Source organism: Sciurus carolinensis, chromosome 1 (assembly GCF_902686445.1).
Source record: "Sciurus carolinensis chromosome 1, mSciCar1.2, whole genome shotgun sequence".
Lineage (NCBI taxonomy): Eukaryota > Metazoa > Chordata > Mammalia > Rodentia > Sciuridae > Sciurus > Sciurus carolinensis.
In genome coordinates this window covers 10,713,221-10,739,024 of record NC_062213.1, presented here as the reverse complement: position 1 = coordinate 10,739,024, position 25,804 = coordinate 10,713,221, and the positions used below count along the sequence as shown (strand labels likewise).

The following is a 25,804-nucleotide window of genomic DNA, read 5'->3' as shown; positions in this document are numbered from 1 at the left end:
AAAGTGAGCAATAGGAGGAGCCACCTGACGTGGAATTCATTTTCTCAGAGTGAAGTAGCAGAGGATCAAGCATACAAGGGTTAGCATTACGTGTCTGGTTCAGGCATGGCATCTGCGAGTTCTGCTACTCAAGCCCTGTATTGTGCTTTGGATGCTGTCTCTGTCTACACAGATTCCAAGTCTGATCCTTTGTGTCATAGAAGAAGAAGAGGTGTCTCCAGAGAAAAGTTCAAGGACTTCCCAGAAAGAAGGAGGAACTCCACTCAGGACCAACAGGGTCCTTGGCCTACATTATGGCACAGAATTTCAGCACATACCAGTCAGCAGTGTAGACAGAGGTTTCTTTAGGAAAGAAGATGCCCATGGAAGGGAGAATATGGGTAATCTCAGGAGAGAGACATATCTGGGGTAAAGCAAGGAAAATATATTCAAGGGATCACACAGGCCATCCTGAGAGAGAGAGAGGTGTAATTTGGGGGTTCCTGGCTCTTCTTTTAAAAGAAACCTTGGCAAAGGGTGAGTAGGGAAGGTATGTAGGAATGGTATCAATCTGCTGATTTTAAGAACTTTTCTGGTGGTCCGGTCAATCTCTGAATCCTTAGTCTGACATTGTCTTCATCATCTGATCAATAGGTAACCACAGAAAGTCTCCTAAATTATGGTTTTCTCAAAATAACTTATCTCTCTTTTTTCTTAATCTATTTATTAGGGTGGGTAAATTAATAGTGAACAGGTAGATTTACAGATTTCTCAGGAATTTGGGAGCAACAGGCTTCATGAGAGACTGTGGCTTAGTGAATGGAAAGCTAAGAAACTATTTGGAACTTTAAATTAAAACTTTATTTCCTTGTCCTTCCTTTGCATCTCCTTCTACCTATTTTTTGTTTCTTCTATCCCACACCATTTTGATTTCTTTAGGAGTAGTAGGTTATCTGCTACTTGGTTACATTTCTTTTCTGCTCACACCTGCTAGAAGTGAATGATAACTGGTCTCTACAGGTGGCTCTCTGAGCCTTACTTCCCAGGGTCCACACCCTCTTGAGTCTGGGCTGCCCTGTGACTCAGTCACAACAGAATGCAGTGTGGCTTCCAAGATCATCTTCAATTTCTTACAGCTTCTACCTGTGTCTCTTGGGATGCTCCCATTTGGAACCCAGCTGCCCTGCTGTCAGAAACCCAAGCCACAAGAGAGGCCATGTATAAGGGGGAAAAAATGCAAATCAAAACTAAGAGGCTTAGCTCCCTGTGAAAAAAATAAAGAGAATTTTCTCTCCAGCTCTCAGCATTTACTGTAGGAAACATCTAATTCTAAGTACTTTCTGCTCTCTTTGAAAGTATATAAGTCCTTTTGAAGAAGTGATTGGTCTTTTGTCTGCTTTATGACTCAGGAATGCCATTCTCTTGGTCCTATCTCTTTGAAATGTAAATATCAAGGGCAATTGCAACCCTGTCTCTCAATTTCTCTGAGAGGCTAGAGACCTAACTTTGGTGACAGCTTTCTCCAACTTACAAAATGACTTCTTGTCATAAAGAAGTAAGTTGGCTTTTCTTCTGGAGAAATCCAATTAGCTATCAAATGGTCACTCCAGTTACAGGGTAAACAGAGGACCAACTGTGTGTGAGAAATGGTGTTTTCAAGTCCTCTCACTTTAGGATTTGTGATTGTTCTTTTCGAAAATGTGTGGTTGTGGGTTACATCTCCTTGGCTATATAAAAGAAGGAGATTTCTTTCTGTCTATGCAATCTCTTAGCAGATTGTCTGTGTTATGTTCCCCATTCCGGCTTAATACTTATTCAATTAAAATAAAATGATTTCTTTCTTTACTATCTTTGTAGTGAAGGTTTTCTGGGTTGGGAGAAAATTTTGTTTTAAGTTATATTTCTCCAACAGCAAGCACCCCAGTTGCCACCCCCATCTGAGGTCACAGATGACAGCCAGTGTCACTTGCCAGCCATAGGAGAGGGCAATCCTAGATGAACAGCCCCACAAGTTCACAGATGCCAACACCCAACCAAAATAGGACCATGACGTTAGGAAAAAACCAAGCAGGACTGCCAGCTGAGCCCAAGCAGAACTAGGAGAGACAGCAACAAATTATTTGAAACACTGAGCTTGGGTGCAGTTTATTAAACAGCAAGCGATAACTAGAACAAATGGCTTTGGTTCTTGTGACTAAGAATTCTGACTGATGCATAAAACCTCTTCTTTCCTAAGGGGTAGGTGTCCTAGGAGACGCAGGTTCTTTCCATTTCTGAACCTCCCTTGCAATTTATGTTATATTTTTTACACAGAGTAGTTGCTAATATATTTTCCTGTTTAAATCTCTTTCTGGACAGATTGGGGTTTAAATAAAATAAAAACAACAAATTGGATGCAAAACATGTCAGTGGAACGAAATTGAATATTTTTATCTAACAACTGCTTCTAAAATGCTTTTGCTTCTGTTTGTTTACACACTTTGCAGATAATTCCCCTACGGTTTAAAGCCAATACACAAGGAATTATGTTTAGGCTGTACTGAGTCTGTTTTGTGTTCTCACAACTATTTTCAAGCTCCGCTTTTGGTTCACTGGGCATTTATTTCTTATGCTCACTTCAAGTGGCAAACACCATTTGAGGTACTTCCCCTATGTTTCCCCCATTTTAATGTTGTAATTAAAAGCCCACTATTTGTTGACCATAGGGGTTTCAGAGGTATGTAGTGAACATTGTAAAAACTGAAATAAAATGATTAGGGGCACACACACACACACACACACACACACACACACACTCACAAAGCAGCTCTCTGGAGGGGCCCATCAGTCTGTGCACATAACAATTATTGGATTACCTTCCTGCAGACGCAAGCTGCCTCCTGCCATTTGACTTTCCCATTCCCCTGACAGATGACTGACTCAGAGGTTTGAAGATAAAAGCCATCCAGACATGTTCTTCATGCATTTTCCAGTATTGGCAAATGCCTTTTAGTTGCTATTTAAATCTAACTTTGTAAACTTAAAAGCCGCTTTCCTTAGTTGGTCTAGATCCTTCCTGATGTGATTAGTTCCCACCAGAGATACTCAGGGAACATGGGCCAGCAGTATCCATTTCCTGTCTTTCCCCACAGTCTGTCTAGGCCACCACCTCATGCCTGACTCATGAGCTCTCTGATTTATTCTGTTAACCATGGAGCTTGGTACAACGCCCAAGAACAAGGACTGCAAAGCATTCAAGCAGTAGGAGAAGGCAGGTGAGAGTGTGAGGTTGTGGAGAGCTCCTTCACTCAGTCTCAGCAGCCTCATCTGATGTGAACACACTTCCCAGGATTGCTGGGAAGCCCCCAAATGATAAGAACGTTGGTTATCCCCAGAACACTGGGTCTGGGTCCTTGTAACACTGAATCAATGTCACTTTTAGTATTGTCATGTCCAGAGCAACACTGGCAGCCAAGGCCTTCTGTTCGGAACACTGTAGTTTAACCAGAACTACGAGAGGAGATGGAAAAGAAAGAGGAAAAGGGCGTGCAGGAGGAGGAAAAGCCGGAGTAGATAGAGGAGTGAGAGGTACGGAAGGGAGCAAAGGGAGCGGAAGAGGGCCAGAATGAGGAAGGACCTCGCAATACAGCCAGAGGAGAAAGTCTGCCGGCTCTAAGAGAACATGGCAGGGGGCATCATGAGAACTGAAATGGGCCACACTGAGATGCAGACTGTTCAGTCTTCAGTTCATATTCAATGTCAACAGTCTGCCCAGCAATCACCGTGCTGCCGCCTTCCTGGAACTTGGAGTACAGCAGAGATGGCTGAAGGTACTGGGTGCTGTGGTGGTGGAAGTGATACCGCCTTTTACTGGCGACGAGCTCTGCTTCCTCAGGCGTTGAAGTATAACATCAGAGAAACACGACTTCTCTTCTCCCCAGAGGCAGAAGGGGGCCATGGCTGATGTTCTAGAGTCCCAAGAATGAGCATGCCCTACATCTTTTATAGGTTAGGGTCTCCTTTGTTCTGTTCTCTCCCCCCTTATCTCTCCTTCCTACCTACATGACTAGGCCCAGGAATTGCCGGTGACATAGCAAAATGGTGAGCAGCAGATGGCAGGGTGAAAGGCTAAAGTGATTCAGGCAGTTAAGGACCCAGGGAGCATTAATTAGCAGCTCCCTGCCTGTAGTCCCTGATAAGGACAGGTAAATGTGGTAATCGATGGGCTCAAGAGATCCTGGACATTCCATTCTCCCAGGGACAGTTTCCAACTTCCAGATGCAGATGGTCTTTATGGCCTCCATTTCCTCGATTTGACTCAATCACCTATTTCTACACTACCTACCTGACTCCAATTCTGGCTTCAGAAGTTGGGGAGCCCACGCTGGATCACAGCATCTTGGTAGGTTCTGACTGTCTGGAAATGCTTCCACCAGCTACTTACTAGGACTGGGATACTGGGAAATCACTTAGCCACTGTGAGCATCATATGCACATCCATCAAATGGGAATAAGGACTGACCTGCCTCATAGGTGTGTTATGGGGAATCTGTATAACCATCATGCTCAGCCGAGCTCTAGATCCTAAATCCGTATTCCTCTGGGAAGGGGAGAACAGAGACCTGTGGGTCTCCAGACTTCTCCTTTCCTAAATGGTCACCTACACTCCTGGAAGATGGAATAGGTGGAAACATCCCTTCTCATCATCCACTGGTCCAGCAAACATTTGCCTAACCCTGGTCAAGTTTACAGCACAGCACAGGAAATGAAGACATGAGCAGGTAATTGTCATCTAGAGATAATGAGAATGTATGATCATAGAGAATTATTATGAGTTAGAGAGTCAGATTTCTACTCAATAAAGTGAGGAGAGTGGTCCCCAAAGGAAATACGATTCATACAATCTTTATTATACTCTGCCTGATGTTATCCCGGGAAGCTTTTAAAATGCAAGTGTCCGGTCCTCAGCACAAACTAATCCGATCAGAACATTAGGCCGGGGCATGATTTCAAAGCTACTCCATTTCTGGAGAAGCGAAGCTGCCTGGTGATCACAGTGTGCACCAGAGTCAGGAAGCACTTTCTACAGTCTTCGCTGCCTGGCAAACATTGGCCTCCTCAGGAGACGCCCACACTTTCCTCTTGGCTCCTCTCTCCTTCTGCGTGTGCTCAGCCTCCTATGGCTTTAAAAATCTTTCCTCCAGCTCCAGACACACATGCCCACCTGCCTCGTGGTCCGTCTGGTGAGTGACGAGGGGGCCGTTCCACCCCCGCCTTCGTCTTCTTCCACCCTGAGGCTTCACCTCTGCGACTGGGGCTGCCGCCTTCAACCACCGACCACGCCCCCAGCCTGCCAGCCCGCCAGGCCAGCCCCCTCCCTGGGCAGCAGGTTTCGCCTCCACCTCACCTTCTCCACCCCCTCTGCCACCCAGGTGCTGTTGGGCCACTGCTGTTCACCATGTCCTAACTGCTCTTCCATCCTCCACGCCACCCCAGCGCAGACCTGGACATGGTGCTCCTCTGATAAAACTCCTTCCTGGTTCCCCAGAGTTTTCAGAGTAAATTCCAGGGGCCCAGGAAGTCCTGCACAGCACATCATGGCCCGAATCTGCAGCATCTTCCTTTGGCATCCTCTCACCCTTGCCATAAACCCCAGCCCAGCTAAGCGTTGAGGAATCCCAGTGCTCACCTGTATCACTGTCTTTGTCCCACCTGTTGAAATGTGTCTCTGTCCCAGCTGCTATTACAAAATACCATAAACAGGATGGCGTTTAAGCCACAGAAATGCTTTTCCCGGGGTTTTGGAAGCTGGCAAGTCCAAGATCACTATACTAGCAGATTCAACATCTGGTTCATGGATCGTGGTTTCTTCACTGTGTCCCCATATGGAAGAAGGAACAAGGAATCTCTCTGGGGTCTTTTTTTATAAGGGCACTAATACCATTTATGAGGACCCCTACCTTCATGACCTCAATACTTTCCAAAGGCCTCCAACTCCTAGTAATATCACACTGAAGCTCAGGATTTCAACATATATATTTTGGAAGGACACAAACATTCAATCTGTAGTATGCATAGTAGATATTCAATGAATTTTTTATGCTTTTCCCCATCCTTTCACCTTTAGTCTGTGGATGTCTTTTTCTATGAGATGAGTATCTTGAAGGCAGCATATTGTTGGGTCTTTCTTTTTAATCCAATCTGCCAGTCTATGTCTTTTGATTAATGAGTTTAGCCATTAGCATTCAGGGTTATTATTGTGATATGATTTATATTCGTGGTCATTTTGGCTTATTTTTGGTTTTTAACTTGACTTGGTTTCTCCTTTGACTGACTTTTCCTTTAGGGTTGTTCCTCCCTTTGTTGACTTGTATTGTTGTTTTTCACTTCCTCCTCATGAAATATTTTGCTGAGAATGTTCTATAGTGCAGGATTTCTATTTGCAAATTCTTTCAACTTTTGCTTATTGTGGAAAGATTTTATTTCATCTTTAAATCCTAATTGTGTGTGATCATAAGTTTTCAAATTTATGGTAATGGTCATCTTCTGTAAAATAGCTTGATATCTTTGCAACTCTGTATTTCTTTTGCCATTTAAAGTTTTTGTAACTCAATTCAAGCAAATTGCAGGGAATATATATATATATATATATATATATATAAAACTTTACCTCATTACAATTGTAAGACAAGAAAAATGAAGATAATTGCACGAACTGTGCTGTTTCTTCATTGCACAGGCTCTTTGATCTTGTTTCATAATGGCCACATCCATCATGTTTCAGTGCATGTTTTGTATGCTACAAGAGTGGTGAGAAGATTACATTTAGAATTCTGCGAACTTTAGACAATAAAAAAGTTGTGGTATTTAAATAAATAAATTTTTTAAGAATCTGGATTGAATTGGGGTACAGAGATCCTTACTGCTCAATGTGGTTCTGCTCCTGAAATGTTGGGCAAAACGTGGAACTCTAGACTGTCCTGATGGGATGGATAATTTATCATTCCTGCAACTTTGTTATGTCCAAGCATAAGACAGAAAAACCAACTAGGACGGAAATAGCTAAGGGACCTTTTACAAGTTTTGTGACATTTCTCAATTTCAGTTTACTCAGATATAAAATGGGAATAGCAACCATATCTCCAGCGTAAGTCTACAGTGAGGACTTTAATGAGGTCATTTACATGGTATCTAGCACATCACACATAGACAACAACAGTAAAGGGTAGGGAAGACTCTTTTTGATTTGCTGCTGCTTCCAAGAAAATGATGTCAAAGCATCCATCCTGCCAGAGCCGAATGACAGTTGGGCACCAGGAACGGAGGACTAGGCAAAAGCCTCTGTGGACTCACCCCTTCTACTAATCCTACCCCTCTGGAATCAGCAAAGGGCGGGAAATGCCTTGTACCTCAGAGAAGGCCACAGTGGCTGGTGTATTTGTTTGCAAGAATTACCATAATAATAAAGCACCACAGACTAGATGACTTAGACAACAAAAATTTATTATCTCACAGTTCCATAGGCTAGAGGACACGTTCAAGGTGTTGGCCCCGGGTGGTTTCTTCTGAGGCCTCTCTCCTTTGCTTAAATATGGCTCCCTGGGTGTTTCATAGGTTCCTTCCTCTATGTATATTTGTACCTAATCCCGCTTATAAGGACACATGTCATACTGGGTTTGAGCCCAACCTCAGTGACCTCATTTTAACTTCTTTTTTTTTTTAAGACACATCTCAAAGTACAATCACCCTCTGAGACACACAGGGTTAAGGGCTTCAGCATGTGAATTTTGTGATGATGCAATCCAGCCTTTAACTGCTGGTAACCGAAATTCTTCCTAAAAGCCATGGGCTTTGAACTCTACCACTCCATTTACATTGACACCTTCAGTAGGCGGATGTGGCTGGCAAGATGCTGTACCCAAGAACTTCTAGGAGCTCATGCTCAGAATGACCTCTTTTGTCTACACCCCAAGTCCACCCCTCATTGATTCTTCCTTTGTCCACTGCAAAGACCTGCCCCAGATTTCTCCCTAACTTTATTTGAAAATGGATCTTGTTAGATTATAGTTGTTCTATTCTAAATTATTATTTGCTTTATTTTTAAGAGAGTCTTCTCACTTTAATATTAATATGAGAAGAGGGCTTTATATCCAGGGTAACCAGAGTAACACATCCCCATGCCCTGATCCTGCCTCTCTCTTAACTCTCCTCTCCCACTCTTGACTTTAATTCCTTGGGCCTCTGCTGATACTCAAATGCACTAGCCAGTTCCCCTGTGTGGGCTAAGAACTTCTAATTCTTTGTATACGCCACACTCTCCCTCCTCTGAATGAGGGTTCTCTCCTCATTGCATTCAGCCCAAATATCACCTTTCCAGAAAGGTCTCCTGACCACCCTATTTGGCTAGTACTTCCTGAATGAACTTCTATTCTGGCCCAGGCTGAAGCCAAGAAAGGACTGATCCACAGACCATAAGGCATGACCCCAACCCTGTCCAGTGGATGTCATAGGCAAATGCAGACATAGTATTAGAATCCCACAATGATGTAGATAGTACATTGGTAATTATTGATAATACATGTAATATTATAATAATTCCAGTAAATCCTAATAACAGCAGACATTTGTTGAACACTTCATGTCAGGCTAACTTAGTTGCACAGTTGTGAGGGCCAGTATACACCTTAGAGTAGAAAGAGAAAGGCAGCAAAAATGTGCAAGTAATAACCAACTCCCAGACTCCCCAAAGGTACCATCTGACAATCATCCATCATGTCCTCCACTGCCAACATATTAAAGGAAGAAACAACAAGATGATGACAAGCCTGACAGACCTTCTTCCAGGATCTCTCATGTCTGCAGTGTAGGTCAGGAGCAGAGATGTGCTAGGAGCAAGCATTTAGCACAGTTAATGGTCGTCATGACGCTAGGGTCCCAGGACCTCACAATTGCATCTTGTCTCATGGCCCCCTGACAAAATCTGGTAAAGCAAGTGTTAACATTAATTTTTTGTATCATCTTGACAGGGCCACAAGGTGATGAGAATTTGGTCGACATATTCCAGGTGTGCTATAGGGTGTATTTGGATAAACTGGTAGACTGACCACACTATGTCTTCCCCAGTGTGGGGCCTAGGCCTCAGCTGAGGACCTGAGTAGAACTAAAAGGCTGAGCAAGAGGACAGTCCTTCTGTATGTTGAGCTGGGACACTGATCTCCTCCTGTCCTTGGACTGGAACTTACACGGTTGACTCTTCTGCATCTCCAGCTTGCTGACTTGCTGATCTTGCATTGCAGATCATGGGACCTCCCAGTCTCCATGTCATGAGAGCCAATTCTTTAAAATAAATAAGGAATAAATAAATGAATAAATCTGGTTGGTTCTGTCGTCTGGGGAACCAGTCATGGAATTTCGTCTGACTTCTGTGTCCTGTTCCCCTGGAGGACTAGGAGTGATGGTCACAGCGACTGCATGAGGTGGTGTGGGGAGCCGTAAGGACTGCCAGTGGAGACTACAGCCTCCCAAGGGCAGTGAGAACACAGCCAGCCTCCTCACGAGATGGCTCTATGACTTGCTAGGTGCCATACACTGTTCCAGTGTTGACAACCCTGAGACAAAAGCCTCCCACCGTGCTTTACTGTGGAGAAAATGTTGGGTACTCATTCAAGGTCTCACAAGTATATACCAGGACAAACTAACTGAATGTCACAAGTCAAAGTTCCTGGCAACTTTCCTTAGTCGATCAAGGACCCGCTCCACTGGGGAAAACCAACCTCACCAACATTTTTAGTAAAGTGATTCAAAAGGAAATGAGGTGGCAATGTTTAAAAATCGTGAAATTTCACAGGAAATTTGTATTTCCAGCTTCTTGTGGAAAATAAGAAAATCTGGTGTCTCTGCTGCTATAGTTCCATATGGTGACAGTCGGCAGGACGTGAGTAAGAGCTGCCATTTTGGGCACATTTTTGGGCTTCGGTTTGCTGCAGGTCCTGATGGCCCACTTCTCCAGGGTGTCTCCCGCTGGCCCTGCAGGCTTCTGAATCGACTTCTCTAGGGCTAGACTACTGAGTGTAGCTCAAATTCCTTAAGTCAGCATTGACTCTGTTGCTACCTCTCCCTCTTCATTTCAGTAATTCTGAAAAACTTGCAATTCCCCCATGATCTCTATGCTTCTAAGCTTTCTCTTCCTGTTCACTTTGCCTGGAGGATGAAGAATAAATTAACTCTTGCTGAGGTAGACTCAAATTACTTTTTCAAGGGTGGAAAGATTTGACTAGACAAAACCATAGCATAAATGACACATCATCCTCCAGATAGTTTTAGCCCATTTAGGCAAAAGGGAAAAAAAGCTTAGTCTTATTGATAAGGGGCACAATTGTGCTGTGCACCTGTTGTTTCCTTCTAAATGAAGGGACCTACATCACAGAAACACAGCTGGTCTCTCACCACCCTCGCTCACTCTTCCCAAGGGAACAGTACAATTGGGGAGTTTGGAAGCAGGAACGAGAAATGCACAGCCCAGCTTTTTTTCCTCCCCTTTTCTACCATCTGCTAGTTCACCTACAGAAAGCATGCTTGTCTCTGCCTCTGTCTCTGTCATGTGCTGAAAGGAACCTGCCCTTGTAAAAATCTGTTGCAGGTTCCCAGCCCCAACTACAGCCAGGTGGGTAAGCCTGTGTGGTACATTATTTGCATAACATGGCCACAATTATTCCTCATCCTTATCCAGTTCTGTAAGTAATCCATATAGCTGCTGGGGGCAGAGAGCTCAGGGCAAGGGGGAGACTAGGTTTCAGGGGCAGTGTGGATGGATTATAAAATATCTGGACATAATCTTTCAGTTCTAATCTCCCGGATCACTCTCTTGCTCTGCATTCCAACTAGCTTATTCTGTAGAGGATAATCATCAATATTTCTCTATCTAGCATTTGACTTCTCTGGAGATGAGGCAGAAACCACCCCCAGTTCTGGTTTCTGAAATGCCAGAGCTTTGCTTTTCTACCTTCCACTGCAGCAAGCGGGCCCTCCCCACTCCAGAACCTGAAACAGAAGTTTTCCCTGACCACAAAGATTTTCCAGCAGGTCCATGGACTTTCCAAATACCTTATTTGTCCTCACAGTATTACGGTCAACATTGCTTGTGCATAAGAACCTCATTTTATAGTAAAGGAAAGAACATAAGATATGTAAGGAATCTTTTCATATACCTGTTGCTCAGGGACTTGTGCCCTTTTGGAGCCTCTGGAGGATTTTTACAAAAGCTCAGTTATGATGCCAGTTGCTCTCTCTTACAAGGCCAAGTTATAGATATTCATATAAAATGTAGTAGATTCTCTGAACCAGATAATAATAAGGCATAGAATGTTTCATCTATACCCAGAGTACATTGTATTCTATTTCCACAACTTTGGATTTCAATGGTTTAGAAAATTTAGTGTCCCAGGCAAGAATATTTCTCCTAGGATACATGGCACTATTTTTTTGAAGAGAAGCTAGGCCACGATCTGCCTATTCAGACTCCTCTGTTAGAGGAATGAGGGGATAAGAGTTTTAAGGGATTGTTTGGGTGATTCATTCTGACAAACCAAGAAGCCTGGATTGCTTACCCCACAGTAGGGACAGGGGAGGCTGTCTCTAAAGCCCAGCAGATATTCTGTGGTGCATCTTAGCTGTTGCCCCATCTGGCGGTAAAAAGTTAGTGGAAGACAGCAACCCATGGAGGCAGAACAGGGAGGACTTCTCAGGGATGAAAAGTTGGCTCAGACCGATGTGATCCTGCAATATGTACAATCAGAAAAATGAGAGATTACACTCCATTTATGTATGATCTACCAAAATGTATAAATGCATTCTACGGTCACATACAACAAATTAGAACAAATAAAATTTTTAAAATTAAAAAAAAAGGAACGGGAAAAATAAAATGACCTATAATCTAATTGCTTGAAGTTGCTGAGGTCAAAGGCAACATAAAAAGAATGGTAGAGAACTCCTCAGTTCCCACTGTGGTCTTATAAGCAGTTACAGTAACTAGGACTCAGCACCTACTGGCACTCTTTCCTCATTATCTTGTATGTACACAAACATTGGCTAATTTTTATTTTTGTTCTCTGTCCTCCCCTGTGTTTCATAAGACATATTTTAATTATTTCCATAGAATACAAGATTATTGGGATGGGATTGTGACAACTAGAATCAGGATGGAAAACCCTCATGCACTTCAATCCTGGAGCTGGATTCAGTAATGAAATGACTTTGTGTTGGCTTCTTCATGGACGGAGACAAGAATATTTTTTCAATTTTATAAGGAATACGTATATTACAGGTTTATGTTCATTAGTTAATCTTGTGCGTAACAGTGAAAATGCAAGGAAAACAAAATTAACCTGTTGCTGTTGAGAGACCACATAGTGGGCATTTGTCATGATTTCTGGTTGTCCAGGATCTAAACCCTCCTATGTGTAGAGAATTGCCATAGAGTGAAGGTGGAGTGTCTCCCAGAGATCCATATGTTTGAGACTCAGTCCCCAGAGAGCCTTGGGAGCTGGTGAAACCTGTAGGACATGGGGCCTGGTGAGAGGTCTGTAGGTCACGGGCATGTCCTGGGCAGGGATTGTGGAACCCAGACCTCTCCCTCTCCCTCTCTTTGCTCTGATGAGGTGAGTGTTTTCTCTGCCACATGCTTCCCACCATTGCTGTCCAACACCCCCACCAGGTGCCCAAAGCAATGTTCAACCAGCATTGGACTGGAACCTCCAAAACTGAGCTAAATAAGCATTTTAACTTTCTAAACTAGTTATCTCAAACTTGCCCACCAGACAGACCCGTACCAAACTTTGAATTGGAAGCCTGTGGTGAAAAAGAAAAAGAACAGGGACCTCTCTGAATGCCTGCTTGGGATGGATGGTAGCGGATGTGGCAGAAGACATCCTGAGCTGCCAGAGCCATTGCAGCGGTGTCCAGAGCCAGTGAGCAGAGCACAGGACAAAACTGTTACCAGTGTGCAGACAGCAACCACGGCAACAGGCCAGTTTCATGTGACTTGGCAATAGACATCGAGCTGAAACCTCAGGCTTTCCTGACTATTCTGTGAGTTACTCAGTTATCTTTTACTGAATTCCTTTTTGGCTAACACAAAAAACAACCCCTAACAAGGTAAAACCCTTCTCAGTCAGACTTGGTTTCTATTGATTGACATTTAGTACCCAAGTTGGTACATAGCATTCATTCAACAAACACTGACCATGTGTCAGGGGCTGAACTCAGTACTATTGGATGCCACGGGTACCATAGTTAGCAAATGCAGATATGGTTACTTACAGTCAGAAAAGGAGAGATCAATTAAATACTGATGAAAATACATTTGTTGTCTGTTCCACATTTAGGATTCTCTGAAGTCCAGGACATTACTAAAGCCTGAGTATTTATACTGGAAGGAAAAAGGAAAAAAATCTTACTTATGAGTAGGAGTAAGATGAATTAGACATAACTCTTTTCTTCTGTATACTTTCCTTCATTTTCCAGATTCTCTATAATTGGCACACGTGTCTTTTAAAAACATAATTTTTCCATTAGACAGATTGTACTTTATTTTCCAGCTGGAATCATTGGAACCTTCAAAGATTCTTAGTTAATGTAACCAAAAGCTGCTTTCCACAAGCCCACATCATTATAACAGCAGTTGGAAACTGTACATGATTTATGTGAGACTATACTAAATTTATTAACATAATATATCTTAATATGATTTAGAAAATATGCTTTATTTCTTGTTAGCACAGTTATGAAACAAGTTAAACAGTTTACAGATTTAAGAACAATTTTATTTAACATTAGAATAAATAACCATGGGGGAAAACATTCTTAAAAGACTTGCAATTAAACCATTTTAAAACTGACTTCTCAAATGTCTACACTCTGGCCCTTGCCTAGTTATGTAAAATCCTATGACTTAACCTCCATGGTGCATGAACAGTCATATCAACAGAAACCGATGACATTTTCTCTCTTCTCTTTTCCCACAGCTCATTTTTCATGCTGGGTTTGTTTATCTGAGTCATCTAATGGCCCCTTATGTTCATGCCTCTGCATTCCACCAAATTTGCCTTTGATGGTGCCATTTAAAAGTGCACAAACTTCACTGAGGTTTTCCATAATTAGTTCAAGACTTGATTTAATAACAAAATGAGGAATTTTCATTTGCCATTTTTCATGAATCCTTGGGGTTTCCCAAACCAACTAATGGCTTCTTTAGGAGACTGGATTCCTTCTGGTTTGCTGCCTAACCTCTATACCTTCAGCCTTCTTTCCTCCTTATCTTGTTTTGCCTTCATTTATTTGTAAACTACTCAGTTAAAAATGGTCTTTCTATTGTTACTAGTGATCATTTAATCACCAAGCTCAAGAACCTATCTCTTTCCCAATTGGAGACTTCTGTAAATTATTTAGATTTTCACAATTTTTCAAAAAAGACTGTTCATTTCTATTGCTATAGCTAACTTTTGACTTTCTCACTCTCTCCAGTTCAAATTCTGGATGGAGAATGGACCTGTCTAAGGAATGGGTCTAATCTCCCTCTCTGCATGGAGGTGCTAAATTGCTCACAGGTAGTCTTATACTCAACAGATGCCCATCTCAAAGAGACCCAGTGTTACCCGGTGTGTTTGTTTTTTGAAATACATAATTTTAACACATCCCTCCTTTCTATGACAAAAATGTTTATGTAATGATTATAATCGAATATAATATCAATTCATTTTTACTTTTAAAGCAATCAAGTAATTTTTAACTAAAATATTATTCAAAATCAGTAAAATAGTTCCTTTATAAACAAAAATTTATATTTAACAAGTTATATTATGCATCCCAGTTCACAAATGACTCCTTTAAATTTTAAACACAAATAAAAACTCCAAGTTGACACAAAACATGGAAGTACTTCAAGTTCTGTTTCTTAGTCATCATTTATTTCAATTCTACTTTTTAAATTCAGTCATATATTATACCATAGGGTTTGATGAGAGAGGTTGAATCAGAATCAAGCTTGAACAATTCAGAACCACTTCAAACCCACTGTCAGATGAACATGTGTCTGTGTCCAGGCCCAATGTTATAATTAGGAGGTCTCCAAAGTGACTTCCATATAGAATATTATGTATTAAAGGATAAGTAATAAAAATGTGCTAATTACATATCAATTTTTAGAACTCAACAGCAACCACAGAAACTGATTAGGACTAAACCAATTAGACTATTTCAGAGAGTATTTTATTACTGATATTGCTTACAATAGCCAGCACATGGTGATAATAAAAAGCAGACAAGTTTTTAATTGGTTTTATTATTGGTGTTAAGTTCTCTACAAAGCATGTATCCCTTAATAACCTGCATCTGTGATGGACCATGCATTTTTTTTTTCCCCCACCCCCTGTCTTTGGTAAATCAATGGAGTGACCTCTCTGACCCTCTAAGAAACAGATCCCTATACTTAAATTTCTCTTTATCACAGAATTCTATTACTTTATTTTAAAGAACTTAATACAATTTAGATTTTTTTTTCATGTACTTATCTTCTATGTTACCACATTGCAATCACTGATTTAGCAATGGTTCTATCTCAGCACCTATAGGAATGCTTGGTTTATAGAAAGCACTCAACACATTTTTTGAATGAATGAATGAATGAATGAGAATCTTGTTCAGTTAGCAGTGGTCAAAGAGACGAGGTTGTGTGATACTAGCTGACAATTTTTGCAAAAACGAAGCTGTGAGTGTGCTAGACCTTGGTATGCCCTGGCCACTTTACTCACCCTAATAAAAATGTAGGAAGCCATCATTGTATGTGCATCAGATGTTCATGTGCTGAGAACTACACCCACAGGGAAGGCCAGGGTTGGCACTGGTCATGGTAGTGTACTCTTTCTTGTATTAATATAGATGAAGAACCAAATCCAGACTGATTAGTGAATCCAGAATGGGCAAATTGTCTAACAGATGGAAGATTTATTTGGAAAGAGTCTCTGATGGGGGAGAAAAGGGACCAGGACTTGTAGGACAGGTGCCATCTTGCTATATGCAAGAAAACCCCTCTGTGTCTGGTGGTAAGGCATACTAAGAGGACACATCACGACTCTCCTCCACTTGCTGTGCTCCTAGTCCTCTTTTTATGGACTGGAAGAGAACTTTAACTTTTGGGCCGGAGACCAAGGTTTTGGAAGGAAAGGGAAAGACAGCAAGACAGCCACAGCCATGGCTGGAGAATGAAGAGGGAGAACGTGTGCCCGGTCCATTCTCTGAGTGGTCCCTTCTTTTCTGAAGCCTTACCATGAAGAGGGAAGATCCAACAACACACCATCCATCAGTCAGTGAGAGAAATACGGTGACAAAGTGACAAGAGCACATGTGCACTTACAGCACCAGAATTTCCTGCTTTCCCCACAAAGTCCAAGAAGCGATCCATTCCCTGGGAGGGGAGGTAGTGTATTTCCTCAGCTTAACTGGAGTGCCCCAAAAGGATGTGCACTGGAGGGTAAGACAGGTCTCCGAAGCACAAAACCCTCGGCAACATTCATACTTTTCAAGAGTTCTGATTTTATCATCCGCAGCTTCACTCAACCATTCATTCTTCGTGCTGATTGGTACGGAATATTAGCTTGTTCTTCAAAAATGGTGTGAATTAATTCCTGGAAATGAGTTCCAGAGTCTTGTTAAGGAAAACAAGCTTAGGGGAATTTCTCAAAGGGATTACACACAACAGTATGATCAGGTTTCCATACAAAAGGAAGAAATTTGCAGATGTATACAAGACTTTTCCAAGAAACCACCCACAGTATAAACTTCTAGATGAAGACTCTGTATCTGATACCTGGAGAAGCAGTAGTGGGAGGCGTTACTCATTGATTTTGATCCATTTGGTGAAGTGACAGATTCATGACTGACTTCTTGGGAAGAACTGACACCTGGAAAAAACTTAAAAGGTGATTGTAACACAGGAGGTGCTCTAGAGGAGAACTCTGCAGCCCTCTGTTGCCCAGCAACGTTGCAGTACATCTCAGCTCCGATCAGGGTTATCAGTTGCCCAAGGACTTTGCAGACCTCTCTGCTGTCGGAAGATTCTCACAAACTAATACACTTTCTTAAACTGAAAACAATCAGTCAGAGGACGATTAGAGGGCTAGAGTTCAAGAGTCAGGCCACAGCTTCCTGTCTATCCTTCACTGGATGGAGCAGAAGCGGGCAGTGTAGAAATCAGCAGCTTTTTATACCCAGTAAATTCAGCTAAGAAGAAATGAATAACTCCACTACTTTTAAAAATAATAAATAGATCTTAAGCACCGGAGACTCTTAGCAGACTGTCTTATTAGGGTTTTAACACTATTTTGCATCTGCTTAAGTTCATAGCATTATGATTTTGTTTGTTTGCCTTGTCTTATTTTTTGCTTAATTAAATTTCCTATCACTGAAAGTAAAATCACTCCTCCTGACATCAGTTAGAAGTATTTCCAGACTGAACTCTAGATGATGAGTGACAGTTTTTGCTGCATGATTCAGTCAAAGTCAACTTCCCTGACTTCGAAAATGATTTATTATAGTCATTAGTATCTATTCTGATAGTCTGAGTAAATTTATGATTAGAGGAGATTCACATTTTAGAATTGAGTAAATTTGGTGTTTTGACTTCATAGCTTCACTTGTGTGTTATTCTCTTCTTTCATTAGATATCTTCAGAATGAGACAGATTTGTTCTCTTTGATGTGTCCAGAACCCTGATAACACCTTAGTGTATATTTCTGAATGTAGCAGGGCAGTTTGGTCACGAATTTGCCAAAAACATTTGGAATTCCTTTCTATTGGTTATGCCTAATTGTTGTGATTTAAAAACAAATATCGTGGTCGAAAATCTAGGACACAAATATAGATCATTCAACGTGCTATCTATAATATTGAGCCTGATTCTCTAACAAAAACTGTGTCACACATCAATGGAATTCTTCATGTTGATCCCAACCATCTGTTTGTGAGGTTTATCTACCCATATTTCTATAGAGGCTTACCATTCTCCCTGTCTCCCACTTTGAGGGATATAAGTAGGATTTGGTTGCAACTGGATTTCTGCTTTAAAGGCATGAAGTGCTCTGTCTTTATTTCAAAGACTCCCTGCCCCTCATTAAAGATTCAAGGTAAATATGATGAGTACTAACAATATCTAATCATCAGCCTATTACCTTATTCGAGGTTAACTTATTAGACAGCCCTTCCCCCACCCTTTGCTAATTATATTAAAGACAGAGATGGCACAAGTTGACAAATTTGAAAATAATGATGAGATTTTGCTTATTTGGGAATAAGCTCTGGTCACCGGATACAACATTTTAAAATTTATTTTTCTGAGGGAGGTGAACATCAATATCAGCAGAACTTATTTGAAAACAATAGTCAACAGTCACAATTTTCTATTTCTTTTTCCCAAGCGAAAGAAAAACAATTACATCGTGGTTGTAATTCAGCTTCCAGCTTATACAAGAAGAATCAATACAAAATTTACTGACACTCTTCAGGAACTAGAAACAGAGGGAAAACATGCCTCCCTCTCTGGAGGATTTGACAATTCTTTCTGTAAGACAAATTGGAAGAAAAACAATACTTGATCTTCATCTGCGTAGTCTGAATGTGCATCTCCTGTTGGGTCTGTAATATGCTCTTCTGTTGACTGCAGATTGTTGCTAAGTGTTTGGGTTTTGGGACAGGCAGACCTGAGTTCAAATTCCAAAGTCATTATTTATTTGTGTGGCTTCTGAAGACTTATTTCATCTTCCCAAGCTTCAGTGTCCCTGTACTAACTCAACAAGGATCCCCATATGTACACAGCACTTGTTAGGATTATGTCAGAAAATGGCCTTAGGATATTAAGCATGGCGCTTGGCATTTACCAATTATACCTTCCTTAATTATTTCTATACACTTATAATCAGCTAGTTATAGTTATAGTCCTAACTAGTAATTTTGACTAGGTACATAGCTGACCCTTCCAAACTCAGTGGCTTAAAATAACCACCGTTTGTTTAGCTCAAGCCGGTTGGTGTTGGCAATTTGGTCTGGTCTCAGCTGGGGAGTTCTCATGCTGGCCTTGCTGGTTCTCTTGAAACTCTGCTTGTGGGTTGGTCAGTAGCACCTGGCTGGTTTATGGCCACCTCTTAGGGGATGGTTGAGATGACTCCGACTGGGAGAGCTTTACATTTCCTAAATCTCAACTTATATAATGTTTGTCCTTGTCCCATTGACCAAAGTAAGTTCCAAAGTCAACCCAGATTCAGGGATAGAGAATGACCTCTTCTGGGACCTACCTAAGTCTTTCCAAGCTTCAGCTTTTTTCCTCATAAAAAAATCAACCACTTGCTAGGCACAGTGGCACACACCTATAATCCCAGCCACTTGGGAAGCGAGGCCAGCATCAGTGTCAGCAATTTAGTGAAACCCTCAGCAATTTAGGGAGACCGTGTCTCAAAAAAAAAAAGAGAAAGGAGTCTGCACACTACTTAAGAAAGAAAAATTGAAGACATTTTTCTAAAAGACCACAAAGAATTTCTTCTACTCACTTATTTTACCTATTTATGCTTCTAAGTACCTAATGGGTTCCGTGACAGGGGCAATAAATAAGATTTGACTCCAGTTGCTATAAAAATCTTATTAAGCATCTCACTGCCTAGATTGCCATTATTTTAAAAAGAGAGTTTTCTCTCCTCTTTTAGCAGCTCCAGTATACCCTGAGTCAAATGCTAAACCCAACAGCTAACATTGTAGTAAAAAACAATGAGAGATGGTGGTTTCCTCTAATTATTTGAAATGATAGTTTTCTAAGGAAGGGTTTCCAGCTGTTTTGTCTGATTTAATTAAGACCTCTTAACCTGCCTGGCTTGGTGGTGCAGGCCTGTAATCTCAGCGGCTCGGGAGGATGAGACAGGAGGATTTCAAGTTCAAAGCTAGCCTCAGCAATGGTGAGGTGATAAGCAACTCAGTGAGACCCTGTCTCTAAATAAAATACAAAATAGGGCTGGCACCGCAATAAAAAAAAAAGGGTTGGTGATGTGGCTCAGTGATAAAGTGGTAATGTGCCCCTGAGTTCAACCCCAGTACCTAAAAAAAAAAAAAAAAAAAAAAGACCTCTTAACCTTATTTGCTCCCTAGCCATTTGCAATTCTACTTCTAAAGCGCAGATGACTGAGACCTTTTGCTAGGACAAGATCCTGAGTGTGAGCCTTGCACAGTGATCTAGTTGGCACAGAAAAGGTTGTGCAATGGTTAGACGCTTATCCTTTCTGTTTATTCTCATGAGTGTTTTCAGCTACTTTTGCTAGGACATGAGTGAGCACACTACTCTGGAATTCAGAGTGCTATGGTCTCCAAATGTAGGGGTGTAACCAGCAACAGAAGTGGCCTTTTGCAGTACAGGAGACTCTGAATTAGACCCTCACCATGCTCAAATCTTTCTTAGGTCAACAGAGCACCAGCTTGGCTGTACTATAGAGACAGAAATGTCCAGGAAGCTTTTCAACTAGGCCCCGACCCAGATCATGCTGCAGACCAACCACTGCATGAGAATCTTAGGAGTGGGATCCAGATATTTTGTTGTTGTTGTTGTTGTTGTTGTTGTTGTTGTTTCATGGTGCTGGGGTTGGAATCCAGGGCCCCTTGCATTCTAGGCAACCCCTATACCACAGAACCACACCCCCTGTCCTGGCAACAGTAATTTTTAAAGTTCTGCTGGTGATTGTAAAATTGCAGCTGTGGTGGTTGAGAATCACTTCCTTGAGGAAACTCACAGAACATCACAACACAAGGCAGAATTTTTTCATTCTGAACTTGAGAAAAATTAAGTTCAGGAAGATCAAAGCTTGGCAAAAGACCAGGAGGGGAAAAGGCACGATTCAACCCCAGGTTTTTTAAGCCTGTGCTTTCAGTGCCTCATAACCACTGGAAAGCCCTGAGTTACCATTAAGTAATGGGAGAAATAACATGGAATGAAAATTTTTAAAAGAGGCATATTATTGATGTAAATATTTGGTGAGAAGTAAATCCTATAATAACATCAAATTACATCATTATGATCTTTTGGGAATATGTTCTTGGGAGAAGTAAATAGCCTTATTCTTATAAACTATATTTCCTATAAATATAAACTGTAAATTTGCTAGCAATTACCTTGGAAGCACTAAAATGCATGTCAATTAAAAAATCATCTCAGTGCAGGGTTCAGAATTTGGAGCAAATACTGGTCTAAACTGGGAGCATGGCTATTTTAGGCAATTTGGGCTAAAAGCTAGTGCTCTAATAGGATATTGACAATGACCTTTCTAATATTATTTTGACCTTTTAATTATTTTCTGAGAAGGAATAAGATACCAGGGGACAAAGAACTTCTATTTTTAATGGTCTATAGTCTGAAAATGTACCAGTAAACATAAAAAAGGAAAGTGTTGTACAATTTAAGTGCTAGTGAAGGTTTTTTCTTGATGTGAAGCTGACATTAGTTTTTGAAGAGTATAAATACAATAAAAAGACATTATTACTAATGATTAATGTATAGGTCATTATGTAACTAATGTTCCTGGCCTGACCGGCCTGGAGATATAAATGAGGGTATGTTAATATCCAAATTCTGTTGCTTTGCCCCGTGTGCACTTGCAGGGTGTCAGCAGCCCTCCTGAGAATCTGTCCCAGTTACGCTTGGGAGTCTCTGCCATGAACCACGACAGGCCTTATCAGCCACACATGCAAGGCCCTTCTTTTGTTAATTCTTTTCTGTTTTATTTCCATGTTCTCATTCTCCCTCTCCTCCCACCTTCTTTATCATTGTAAGAATTCATATTGGTTTGTGTATTTTTAACTTATCCAAGCAGTATTATGCCCCTTAATTATGTCACACCACTCTGTATTTTTAGGATCAAGCTATGTTGCTGCTATGCATCCATAGCATGTCCGAATTCACCACATTTTACAAGCCATCAACAGCTGAGTTCCTCCAAGTTCCCCCTGCCATGCACAGTGTTGCAGGGAACCTCCTTACCCATAAGGCTAAGGGATACTTGTGAGAATCTTCCCAGGGTATACACCTAGGAGTAAAGTCAGAATTGGCGACAGGCAGTTAGTGTGGAAATAGGGAATCGGGGCAAATGGAGGAAATGGAGGCCAAGAAAGTCATCTGTCTCTGGAAGTTGGAGACTGCCCCTGGGAGAAAGGAATGTCAAGGATCTCTGGAGCCCATTGATTACCAAATTTACCTACACTTATCAAGGACTGCAGGCAAGGAGCTGCTGATTAATGCCCCCTGGGCCCTTGACTGGCTGATTCACTTTGGCCCTCCCCCTGCCCCATCTGCTTCTCACTTTATGCATCTCACCTGCAAAACCAGGCCTAGTCACATAGGCAGGAAGGATCGATAAGAGGGGAGAGAACTGGAGAACAAAAGAGACCTTAACCTATAAAAGATGTAAGTGCTCACTTCTTGGGATTCAAGAACATCAGCCATGGCCCCCTTCTCCCCTCAGGAGAAGTCTGTATTATTACTACTTTTAAATAAAACCTGCTTAATATGCTTGCCTTGGTGTGCTTCTCTAGTGTTCAAACTTCAACATTAGAGGGAGCAGAACTCGTCACCGGTAAACGGTGGTATCAGGAGGATGATTGGTGGGTCTGAGGTCATTCTTCATTCAGGAAATACTCACCAGGACTTTGGAAGGATAAACAGCAGTTTCCTCCAATAAGGGGTGTAAGAAAGGCCACTCCCGCTGGGAAAATGGCAAGGGTGCAAGGAGGAAAGAGTGCCACAGCATGACGGGTCTTGTAGTGGAAGTCACCAGGGCCAGTGGAAAGAGGAGCATGGGTTTGGCAAGGGAGGACTGGAGAGGTCTCAAGGCCAGATCTAGAAAGGCTCTATGTGCCTATGCTCAGTGGGGGATTTGGTGAGAGGCATCTCTAGATCTGTATGTTAGAAATGGAGTTGCCTGCCCTGCACCCTGAAAAAGGTGACCTTGAACACAGAAGTGGCTCGAACACCAAGGCAGCACATCCCCTCTTGAAGAGGGATCTAGCAGCCATCTCAGTGTTTGCAACACCCACCGTGCCAAAATGCGAGGCAGTGTGGGGACTGATGGAGATGCCCAGATCCCCATTTCTACTAGTTCAAACTAGGCTTCACAAAAGCAGCACTGGAACAGAGGGGGTGGGTAGGAGAAGGTGTTTGCAAGAGGGGACAAAGGAAGTGGTCCAGGAGAGGCTAACTCTCTACTCTTAGATCAAGTACCAAAAGTGGTGGTGACAAAGTCTTTATTCTCAGCATGGGGGGGGGGGGCGGTTGGAGAGTGCCCAGGGGGCAGTGGGATCCAGAGGGTTTGATAGGGATAGGGGTTCTATATGGTAACAGTGCTACCCCAATCCTGTGCGTACTAACTAGGAAAGCGATATGTATAATCCTAACATTATGACACTACTATTCCTGACTTTCAGCTGTCCTTCCTCAGAATCTTTGGTTGCTGATTTTATTTCTGGCAAGAATACAAAACCAAAAGACCAAGGGGATAAGAAAAAAGAAAAAACAATCAACATTATGGGTCAAACGATCTCAGGGTTTGGGGATGTGCATCTTTTTTGAGTAATTCAAGAAGAAATGTCTAACCTTGGGAACTGTACCCTCCCTTGGTTTCCAGGAAACGGTGCCCTCTGGATCTCCTCTTCCTTGTGCCTTTGCTGGCTCCACATCCTCTTTCAGAGAACTCTCACTGATACCCAGCTTCAGCTTCGGTCCCTGAACAAAGATTCCCAAGTTTTCCACCCTGAGATCCTGCAGCTCATTTCAGCCTGGTGTGCCCAGCTGCCTTCAGATCTATTCACTCAGATGACACCCTTGAAAGACACCTCAAGCTCAATATATCAGGGAAACTCACATCCTTTCCTTGCATCCTCCCCAAACAGCATTCCTTCCCAACCTGTCTACTGCTTTCCCAGCACACGGCTTCCTTGTTCCAACCTTGGAGTTACATAACCAACAGATGCCTCTCTATTGATTCCAAGCCAGCAGCCAACAAATCCCAGGGATTCTGTTTCTGCAATAAGATTCAGCTCTTTCCTTTCCCAGAGCTACCACCAAAAAAGCCTAATGCTCTCTTCTGCATCCATATGGAAACCTCCTAATAGTCTGTGTACGTTCATGGTCTCTTTATCATGCATCTAGAGCCCTATTTCTGATAGTTTAATGCTATTTTCCTTGTAAAGAACAGAATGGTTTGTTAAAGGATGAATTGCAAACTTGACAAATGTAAAGCTGTTTATTAACTTACTTCTATTTACCTGTTTTGCTTTCATATTCTTGAATAAACACAGTTATCCCTTGGTAGCTACAGAGGACTGGTTCCAAGAGCCTCCTTGGAAACCAAAATCCTTGGATGTTCAAGTTCCTAAAGTGATATCATATTCGCATATAAATTACACACCCTCTCTCATGCTTGAAACCACCTCTAGATAACTTACAGTACCTAATACAATGTAAATGCTCTGCAAATAAGTATTTATGTGTTGTTTAGGGAATAATGACAAGAAAGTCTGTACATTTTTAGTACAGATGAAAGTTTATTTTTTAAAATTATTTTCAGTCTGAGGTTGGTTGAGTCCAACTAAGGATATAAAACTGGCAGATACAGAAGGGTTGTCTATATGTATTTTACTTTTATGGTTATTGAATTAAAACACTCTAGCCCCACACTGTCTGCCAAAAAAGTATACACATTTATTTCTATAATTCTATATATGAATTCACATTTATAAATGCGAACAGGTTTTGCCATTTTCTAAAACACATACGCAATCCAGTGGAAGAATACAAGCACTTATGATAGTTTAAAGTCATAAGTGAAAAGTCTTGGGGAGAGAGCTATGAGCAGGAACGATTTTATAGGTGATGAAAGTATGCAGCAGTGCACTGAAGCCTAAGAGCTTGTCCTCTACTGTTAGCAAGGGACAGGTTTTTTTTTTTTTTTTTTTTAATGTCTGTTGTACATACTCTCCTCTCATCAGCTTCTATGACTCACTCTCTAAAGTGCCCTCCATCTTATTTCCAGTCTCTGAAAGGGCTCCCCAGGTCTTTGCAAATTCAAATTCTGCTTTCTTCCAAGTTCCCTGAAGCCTAATTCCCCGCATGCCCTTCCTGGCTCTAATCTTCACCTTCTTTATCTTCGGTTCTCTCTTTCTCTCTCTCTCTCTCTCTCTCTCTCTCTCTCTCTCTCTCTCTCCAGAAATTTAAGTATGTATTTAAATCACCTCACATGTGATTCAGTAGGTTTAGCTCAGAACCTAGGACTCTACTTTTTAACAGGTTCCCCAGGGCTTCCGGGTATGAAAAGATCCTGAACCACTCTGAGAAACACTGTCAGATCTCTGCGGTTTGCTTCTATTTCCCCATACAGGCTGTTCACAGCCCAGGGTGCTGCGCAGAGTGCATGCGTTCTGCCAGATGCCGTGTCGAGTGTGCTCAGCTCGGGGACTATCACGGCTATCGACTATTAATGATGCCCAGCGTCAAGAACAGGGACTCAGCCAGGTGTACAGAACCGCCCTCTCCGGAGGAGACGAACTCCTAAGGCACATGATCACTTTGAAAGTCACCAGAAGAGCAAGAGCAAGAGGAAGTGACATTTTCTGTCCTCTAAAAAAAATGCGTAGCCATCGCCCCAAATGACCTTAGGACGTCTCAAACACATCGTGCTTTCAGAGGCCGCAGAGTGCTCCGCAAGCTGAAGAGGTTACAGCACAAAGCGCCTGCGGTACTGGGTGCCCCAGAGCCGGCATCAGCCTGTCA

The 25,804-nt window shown here is 41.9% G+C and overlaps 1 pseudogene; it reads left to right on the top strand.

Annotated features, from left to right (window-relative positions):
• Nucleotides 1-12,555: 12,555 nt before the first annotated feature.
• LOC124961990 (cell division cycle protein 123 homolog) lies at nt 12,556-17,127 on the top strand (annotated as a pseudogene).
• The last annotated feature ends 8,677 nt before the right edge of the window (nt 17,128-25,804 follow it).